Raw genomic sequence first — 9371 nt, 5'->3', positions numbered from 1 at the left:
ATTATAAAACACACCTTTATCGATTTATTCTCGTACAGGAATATTCATTTGTCAGTTATGTACTTCCTGGTTCGCCAGACGGTTCATACTTAAGATAAAGCCTGCCCCAAGACCCTCACGGGACAGATCAATAATCCCATTATCGAGGTGTTCTGTGATTGCCAAGAATGTAAGTCACACTTCAAGTATTTCTGTACAGGTGTTGTATACACATCATGAACATGCGACGTAAACCGAACAGAGAAACTGACACCATTGACCTCGCCCAAGCGATCTACAGCACCTTTACAAAATATGTACCTGTCAGTTATAGACATATCAGGCAGGTGCGGTAGGTCCCCAGATTCTGATCTTAGAGCATATCAGCCATATCCAAGCTGTACTCTTTCTGCAACAAAGCATGCTATACGAGAATATGGACAGACAACGTTACCACCTGCAAACTTGATTGTGACGATATGGTTGATCGAGGTACCGATATGATAACCGATACGACGTGTACGATACCTCACTCACTACAGCAAAATGGGATTATATATATTTTGACTAGCGACGCCATTAGCAGCCATTTTGCGATTATATGACCTGCACATGGCTGTGTTGATGGCTGTCAGTTCAGTTATATTGACAGCACAGTGAAGATTTAGACACATAACATTACCATAACTCAGGGAATATACAAAGATGACAATATCGCTGTTAAAACCCATATCCCGCCAAAGTGCCTACGATGCAGTAGTCCTGTTATATCATAGAAAAGCCCCGTGAACCGAACTTTTAACACAATGTTTTACACGTTTTTTAATCGAAATTTCTGGTATTTTTTAAAATCATTCAGTTATTTCGGTTGTTAGTTTTTATTAACATTTTTTCTCAGGAATACGAACCTCAGTTCTCACTATCCGTGAAGATCCTGACTGGAATTGTTCTTTAATAACTGATGCCTTTCGATCACTGGATTGTCTGGTCGATTATTTATAGACCCCCTCCATATAGCTGGAATATGGGTGAGTAAAGCGTAAAGCTAAAGTCACTCATTCATACAGTTCTTCCCACTAAAGACACCCTTGAGTGATTATATATTGGATAGTGGCATGTCAGTATTAATTGACTTTGAACTATACTAACAACGAGACAGAGCATATTTTAAGACAAACAAAATTTAAAAAAAACAGCAGAGAAAAATATAAAATAAAACAAGAACAAGTCATTCAGCATATCCATTCACCATCTTTAATAGTAGGCGTTGGTTCTGGTTCTACACTATAAAGTTGAAAAAACGCGATGAAAAAAACGCCTGTGAAATCAGAGTTTAAACGATTCACTAAAGTGGTTTCAACAGTTGTGCGCCCACAACGCATGCGCAGTAAATAGGTTCGCAGAGCTTGAAACAGTATGCATGCCCGGAGTATCAGGACATGAGCAGTCTAATCTTGGTTGTGTACACAAACAAGTAAATAATCTACTGGTTACATTAAAAAACGTGTTGATTGTGGTAAGCAGCCTCTGTCACAGAGAAAGCTCAATGTCTGGTTTATTGACACTTATATGTCTGCCTGCCTGTCTGCTAAAGCTTCAGTCACTGACCACATGCAATTTGAACTTAACACCTATCAGGCAATACGCCATAAATGAATTGATTTACTACTGGGGAACCCGAGTTCTGTCTCTGCCATATTATGTAATTAGGCAGGTGTGATACTTGTACATATGTTTTTAGCGTGTGGGTTGGCAGCAAACTACATCCATTTTTCTCGGATGACTGGATCTGACGGAAACGGTTGCAAACTCTTGTCAGTTTCAAGTCCTGTTCTGTACTTGGACGAATGACAGTTTCTAGCCACGCAGTAGTTCACCACCTCTGCTGAGATGATTTTTTTATTGGATCGAACGCAAATTCAGTGAATATGTATTTACAAAACCCAACATGTCTATATACATTCTTTATGGGTAACAACTTCTTATAGTGTATATGAGTTTGTTTGACAGCTTTATATGAATCCCTACTGAAACGACGCATCAAGTACAACAAAAGAAGTTGTTATCCATAAAGAATCTTACTTTCTTGTGACTCGCCATACTTCTAAAATGCCCATCAAACAGATCATGTTTCTGAACACACAATGAGCCCTCAGCGTATCAGCAAATGACCCAGCCAATCGGAAGCCGTCGTTACACTAGAGTGCACACCCACCCGCTATGAATGGGTTCAGTCGCTCGAGAGTTTCGTTTCGTGGGATAATTATGTTATAAGTGATAACTGTGTTTTAGTTATGTTTGATTTTTTGGTTGCATGTGACCTTTAATGAAAACAAATGTGTTAAAAACAAGGCTAATTTTACATGAACAGATTCGTCTTCTGATTTCTTACAAGTATTTGTACGGTGACCCAAACATTTCTGTGGAATATGCTCCTTTCATAAATTGGCATAAGTATCACATATCAATCAGACAAGGCAAAATATTACATGTCTGGCCAATAATTGTTTACGGCCAGTATTGATAATAATATCTGTCAAGCAAAGTCTAAATCTCATAATTGCACTTCTACATTTCTTGCTTGTAATGTTTGTAAGATATGTCTCTGGTTCGATCAATGTGTTAAATGATCTATATACATCAAATCTAGAACACAAACTCATGAGTATTTTTAAATTCATATCAGTGACTCTTCGACGAAATCCTTTCACAAACAGCGACTCTTTACCAACGTCTTGGAAAAGCCACACACATCGAAATCCATACGAAAATACCAGATATCTTATACTTGTTACATAACCAAGAATATCTAAATTAAGCAGCATGTTTTAAAACTTTTTAGGTAGACGCTGTTCATGTATTGTCAGTATTTTGAACAAATATATCATGCATCGAAAGTGAAAGTTTACATAAAGCGGATATCTCCCACAACCTCCGTTTACCATATATTTTAATGTTGTAATGTTAACGTTAAGGGACTTCTGACATGCCAATGAATATATTTGTTCAATCAGCTGAAAAGTCTGAAAACCCCACATTTCTAGCAATATACAAAAGCATATTGTGTGAATCTGTGAATCGAAAAACGTCTTTGGTGCTAATGGGTAGAGTGATGAAAATATACACTAGATCTTGTTTAAATTTGTTTTTGGTGATAAGGCAGCAGAAGTTTTATATGTCTAATCAAAACGTATTCAGAAACTATTAGCATTGAAATGCTATTATGAGACCATTGTTCGCCATTGATGAGTTGTCCACCCTCCTCTCTAAATACTACAATATATTAGTTTTCCCCGTTACCTGACCAACTGACTGAAGAGGACCAACTTCCTCATGATTGAGGAACCCATTAGTTCAAGACAATAAGCAGAAGGAAGTAAACTTTCCTGGTACACAACAATTATCATGTAACCAATACGCCATAGAGGAAGGAAACCACCAGGAAAACAATGTGAAATGTTGTCAGATTCAGATTTATTGCATTCGGTACTCGATAATAAACCAATAATGAAATCAGTGTCTACAGAACTGAACGAATATACATACACACGTCCTGCAAAAAGATCACACTCAACATCACACACACAAAGAATCTTTTGGGCATCTGCATCAAGAGCCTTAGTAGCTCCCACCCCGATCCCCCGTCCCCACCACACACAAACACTGTGGAATTTTGGGGGCATCTGGATCAAGAGCCCTAGGGGCACCCACCCCGATCCTCCTTACCCACCACACACAAACACTGTGGAATTTTGGGGGCATCTGGATCAAGAGTCCTAGGGGCTCCCACCCCGATCCTCCTTACCCACCACACACAAACACTGTGGAATTTTGGGGGTATCTGGATCAAGAGCCCTAGGGGCTCCCACCCCGATCCTCCTTACCCACCACACACAAAGACTGTGGAATTTTGGGGGCATCTGCATCAAGAGCCCTAGGGGCACCCACCCCGATCCTCCTTACCCACCACACACAAACACTGTGGAATTTTGGGGGCATCTGGATCAAGAGCCCTAGGGGCACCCACCCCACCCTCCTTACCCACCACACACAAAGACTGTGGAATTTTGGGGGCATCTGGATCAAGAGCCCTAGGGGCACCCACCCCGACCCTCCTTACCCACCACACACAAAGACTGTGGAATTTTGGGGGCATCTGGATCAAGAGCCCTTGGGGCACCCACCCCGATCCTCCTTCCCCACCGTAAATATACTCATGGACACAAACATGCGAACACATGATGTTCCTTTTCTCTTCCATCCAGATCGGATGATCAAACTGTATGACGCTGCTAATAGTTATTACTTGGTGTAGGGTTTATGTAAATATGTTGAGATCTGGCTACGAATGGACTCCAACAGTCAGTGTTTGTCACGAACAGGATTATCCGATCGGGCCCTGGAACTTAGGGGATTCAGGTCATTGAATTCAAATTGCGTCGGCCGATACTCGTGATATAAATCATTGGATTGTCCTGCCCAAATTATTAGTAGCTACCACATAGCCGGAAATGCCAGACAAAAGTACAAACGCAAGAACCATGCTTGATACAGTTTGAATATATCGGACGCAAATGTATAGTCTGGTTCATAATTATTGAGAATTTTTCTTCTTACTTTGAGCTATCCTAACACCTCAAATGATTCACTGATACTTAAAACTAAGTAATGGTATAAGGGAGGTAACTCATCTTGGCCTACTGAGTATAGTACAATTAGAGTTACCTCCCCTGAATTTGTAGCAGACGTCACCTTCCTCAGCACTGTCAATAATGTCTGCTGAAGATAAAAGAAGGTTGATTTTTAAGTTGTGTAATCAAGGAATTGATGATGTAAATACATTGGCAGAGAGAACAGGAACTCCTCTTTCTACTGTGTATAGGATTAGGAAGAATTTTAAAGAGGGAAAGGATTTGGGGCACCAGAAAGGAGCAGGGAGACCCAGAAAATTGGACTTCTCAGATCGCGTCCGGCTGGGAATTTTAGCGTCTAAAAAGCAAAGGGCAAGCATATCCAACATCAGGTATGAAATGATAGAAAGGGGATCAACAGTTGTATCAAAATCTACAGTTAGAAGTAATTTGATGGAGCTTGGATGGGAGAAAAAGACTGGAATTCCTTCTCCTCTCATGAAACAAGAACATAAAGACAGGCGTGTTGAGTGGTGTTTGGCACATGAAAACTTTGAATGGGAAAATGTGATTTTTACTGATGAAAGCTCAATATGGGTATATCCCAATAATGTGAAAATATGGACAAAGTCTGCGTCAGCACCGTTGTATCGACGACCTAAATACAGCCCAAAGTTTCATGTATGGGGAGGGATATCCTTATTAGGAACGACCCGCTGTGTGTGTTTGAGGGAAATCTGACAAGTCAACGCTACACTAACATATTAGATAATTTTCTCCTTCCAAGTGCACATGTGTTTTATGGAAATGACTGGATTTTGCAGCAAGATAATGATCCTAAACACACCGCAAAACATGCCAAGCAGTGGTTTCAGGAGAAAAATGTGACTGCATTACCATTTCCTGCATATAGTCCTGACTTAAATCCCATTGAGAACATTTGGGGAATGATGAAGGAATGTGTGAATCAAAAGGGGTTGACAAAAATTGAAGACATGAAGAGAGAAGTGGTCCGATACTGGGACAGCATCACTCACGAGACACTAACCTCTCTGATAGGAAGTATGCCTACCCGTCTTAGACTGTGCCGTGAAGCTCAAGGAGACTTGATAAAATATTAAATTGTTACCTACACAACATGAAAAGGTCAGTTCACTTTCACAATACATTCAATTTTACCTGATTTGTTCTCGTTTAATAATAAGAAATGCTTTAGCTATTCTCAATAATTTTGAACCATACTGTATATCCTAAAGTGATGCTTAATTCTCCATTGCGTTCATTCTGTAAACTATTGGTTTGTGTGGTCCTGATTCGACAACTTATATGATGTCGCCATACAACAAACACAAAGACAACAGAAACAAGCCTTAGGATTCTCAGGCTACCACACTGCCCGGTAGTGTCACCGCTGGGTTCTCTAATTAACAAAACATGGGCATCGGCATTTGTTTCTCGTTGCCTGACGTTGCCGCTGCAGCTGGTAAGTTACACCATGACGAGTCAGCTGGAGACATAAAGCCAGTGGGATTCTGGTCCATGCCAGCGAATTTGGTACTGTGCGGATACCTAGACGGGGTGTTTTATGGATATACCAGCAGTGTGCAGGGGCATTGTGTGCACATTCCAATGAAAAAAACGGATAATTGACTAACATACCAACAATGAGCGCAGATAATTTAGTACGATTATGACATATTTGTTAGAGAATCAGACCCAAGTGTAATCTGATATCAATTATATCAAGACAAGTGGATAATACAAGTTAGAAATCCCCAAGGTTTGCCGAGGATATTTCTACTTTCAACAATGCGTTTTGATATATTTTATATCAGAAGAACAGTAAGTCCGGAAAACTTACTGACATATCTAAGGGAGTATGGCTGATTCACAGGACACACCAACAGGGAGTCTGATTTTTTTTTTTATGTGACATACCAAAAGAGGGCAGTGACATTGTGAACATATCAACAGAGAGCACTCTAATGTGATCTGCATATCACCAGGGAGCACTCTAATTGGAAGGGCATATGAACACGGAGCACTCTAAATTGATGGGCATATCAACATAGAACACTTTAATTTGATAGGCATATCAACATAGAGCACTCTAATTTGATGATATCAACAGTGTAGCACGGCGTTTTATAGTGTTACTACAGGAAGCAAAGAGCACGGGGATATGGACATAAGTACTGTGTTGTCTTACCTGAGTAAGTGGCCGTGTGAATATGTGACTGGGAGGAAAACTTTGAAAACACAGAACATCTATTTCTGGATATATCACAAGGACCTTCATTGAACCAGAAAATCCAACGAGAGAATACACACGACAAATTACTAAATAAGAAAACTGAATACCATCAGATGTGAGTGTCTGTGTCTGACTCTCAAGGCACACAATTCATCCATTTTATTCATGCGGAACGCTTTTCCATTCTGACTGAAACCTTATTCACAGCAACGAAATGTGTATAACTGTTCAATATAGATATAAGGATTATACTGATATGAGTGACGGGTTGACAACATTGGCACTGGACACGGTGATTCATGAAATAGAGCTTATCTCAATGGTAAAACTCTGAGGTACTGCACGTCCCGAAGTCTCTTTGCTGACGTGCGAATAAAACATTAGAGTACCCTCAGCTTAATTTAGCTTATATGTTCATCAAATAAGAATGCTCTCTACTGAAATGTCTGTGAAATTAGAGTGACTTTCAGTTGATATTTCAATCCACATATGTAATGCTTTCTGTTGACATGTCTATCAAATTAGAATGCTCTCAGATGTACACAAACATGCCAGTGGGTGGGAATTTGTTTTACGTGTTTACTCGACACACCGGAGTGAGTGAGTTTTAATTTTACGCCGCACTCTGCAATATTCCAGCTACATGGCGACGGTCTGTAAATAATCGTGTTAGGACCAGACCCCAGTAATCAAGAGCTGAAAACCAGGTCTACCCCGGATCGACACCGGAGAGATGTGATATGCATTTCAAAGCCATTACTATTGTAATTGTAACTCCCTGAAACAAATTGTTAATAAAGGCGTGACTCTCTGCTCAGGCAGAAAGTGAGATTGGTACGCACAACGATCGGATCATCACACTCTACATCCAGCATGCGACATTATCACCGTCCATCTACACAGTTTTTATACGAAAAAGCGAGGAGAATGTGCATATTTTGTATGTCATGTAGTCTGTCATAACTCCACTGTGGGTGGCTCGATATATTTCACTATTATGTTAATACGATGGTATCCATCAGCAACGGCATGTTCAGCGAGCCTGACCACGCGATACTGCTAGGCGATTCTTACATAAGGCACGGGTTACTCAAGCCCAAATCAGACCTAACGGCAGTATGTCCTGCACATTAGAAACAAGGAAAATGTATAAATAATTTAATTCACTTTACGTTTTTCCTGGTTTCTCGCTAAATGCTTGCTTTTCTGCTTCTTATTCAACTTTTACTGATATTGTAAGTATGTACGAAAATAGCTTTGAGAATAATGTCCAATGTGCAATAAAAGACTGGCTCAAGTGTTAGTCGGGGGAGCCGCCTACAACAGGTGAAAGTAATTCTTGACTCGCGTTTAACACAAAGGCGGCATATTCAAGGATCTTTACGAATGTAACCATTTCATAACCACATTCGGCTACCGGTCATGATTTGAACGCTCATGCACTAAACAGCTCACATGGTTATCACGAACGAACGCATCATCCACTAGACTACCCCACCGCCCCTGAACGACGACTGACACGATCGAGTGGTCAGGCTCGCTGGCTTGGTTCATGCATTCTTTTGTTTCCCATTCGCGTAGATCGGTATTCATGTTGTTGATCGTTGGATTGTTTGGACAAGCTGGAATATTGGTGACTGATGTGTAAAACTCAACTGACCCCCTGACTGCAGGTCCGGGTTAGAATTGGTCTTCAGCAACCCATGCTTGCCGAAAAAGGCGACTATGACTGTTGTAAGAGGCGACTATGAAATCGGGTGGTCAGGCTCGCTGACTTGGTTGACACATGCCATCGGCTCACAATTACGCAGATCGATGGTCATGTTGTTGATCACAGAACTGCCTGGTGCAGACTCTATTATTTACAGCTGAAATATTGGTGGGTGCGGCCTAAAAATAAACTCACTCACTAGATGCTAAATTAATCAACCCTTTATTCGGACAATCCCAACTCTTTGGGCAAACACACGCACACGCACACGCACACGCACACGCACACGCACACGCACACGCACACCCACACCCACACCCACACCCACACCCAAACGCACACACGCTCATAAACCTGACATTATAGCGATATTCATTCTCTCCATTACTTCTTAAAGCTGCGTTTCGTTACGTTGAAGACCCGGGTTCTATACCCCACATGAATGCAGTGTGCAAAGATCATGTCTGGTGTCTTCCGCCGTCATATTGCTGGGATACTGCAACAGACGGCGTAAAAATTAAACACCCTCATTCATTTAGCATTTCGTAAATCGTACATAAACAGTAACTGTGGAAATTATTTTTGAGTTGGGAAACTGCGAAAATCAAAATCTCTCTAATACCAGACACTGTGAAAAAGTGGATTTTAAAAGATCTCTATATATTGTTTATATTCGATCTCAGTGAACACCTAGATACACATAATATACACAAAAGACAGACATAAACAATAATATTTCATTATACAGCTTATAATTGTGAATGTAAAACGCACGTCCATCGAAAGCATTTCGCAA

Source organism: Haliotis asinina, chromosome 1, assembly GCF_037392515.1.
Source record: "Haliotis asinina isolate JCU_RB_2024 chromosome 1, JCU_Hal_asi_v2, whole genome shotgun sequence".
Taxonomy (NCBI): domain Eukaryota; kingdom Metazoa; phylum Mollusca; class Gastropoda; order Lepetellida; family Haliotidae; genus Haliotis; species Haliotis asinina.
The sequence above is the reverse complement of the archived record's forward strand: the minus strand, read 5'-3'. Positions refer to the sequence as shown.